The sequence below is a fragment of the Pteropus alecto genome, unplaced genomic scaffold (genome assembly GCF_000325575.1).
Source record: "Pteropus alecto unplaced genomic scaffold, ASM32557v1 scaffold88, whole genome shotgun sequence".
Classification (NCBI taxonomy): domain Eukaryota; kingdom Metazoa; phylum Chordata; class Mammalia; order Chiroptera; family Pteropodidae; genus Pteropus; species Pteropus alecto.
This window is the reverse complement of record NW_006494611.1, coordinates 16,850,426-16,851,498: the sequence shown is the minus strand read 5'-3', so window position 1 is coordinate 16,851,498 and position 1,073 is coordinate 16,850,426.

Sequence of the window (1,073 nt, the reverse complement as noted above, 5' to 3'; positions counted from 1 at the left end):
AGCTCTTGAATACTACCTTAAAAGCTTAGGGGTACTACTTATGGAGATTTCCTACCATCTGTCCAATCATTCTTACCAACGAAAACTTAAACGTCTGTGGAATTATCAGCGTTGTGAAAATAACATCTGTGCTGAGCCATGTCCTTTTCAATCTATCTAATTTAGGATTGTAAATTTCAGTTGCAGCTGCAAAATATCTTTGTTCCTCTTAGCTGCTTTTGGTGGACAAGTCCTCCTTAAGTCTCAAGTATTTCAGAGGAATCTAAAAAGAGTGACCTCACAATACCCATATGCATTAAGGGAGCAGGCTATGTGAGGTCTTATACTTAGTTCAAAAGTGGAAAGTCTAAAATGTATGTAGACGATTTCATGTGAATTAAAGTTTGACATGAAAAAATAAACAGAATTATTGTATTGAGAATGAAAAATCCAGGCAAACCTTCTTATTTAACCCTTTAGGATCTGAGGTTCATGGAAGCTAAGGGTCTTACCAAGATCACCCAGCTTATCTGTTAAATACAGAACTTGTCCTGGAATCTTGATGTCTGTACTCAAAGTCCGGATCAAGTAGGAACCCTGTTCAGTGATAATAAATTTCCTTCTCCAGTTTCCATGACCAAAGGAACTATTGCAACTCGAGGGAATTTCTGGACCTTTCAATGTGTTTGACCAAATGCACATGCTGGGTGAGTGTGGTGTCACTGCACCACGCTTTACACGTAGCCTGCAAAGTCAGTCCCTCTTTGGGAAAGGCTGGACGCCTGCTGCCAGGCTCTCTGTGTGGGCCCTAAGTCGGGACTATCTAGATTCCCCTAACTGAAGCTCCCAGCAGAGCACCCCACCTCAGCAGCTGCACAGTCAGAGTCATGACATAGGGCACCTCTCAATGCCCGTAAACTGACAATAGCTCTCTTGAGTATTCCTTTAGGCATAAGCCACTGATGCTGGTCCAACGAGCTTCCATTGCAGATATCCCTGGATTCACATCGCTGAGGCCATTTTTGAGTTATAGATTAAACGAGAATTTGTTGTGTTGCACAAAAATCCACATCTCTGTCCCCCAGATCTTTCCC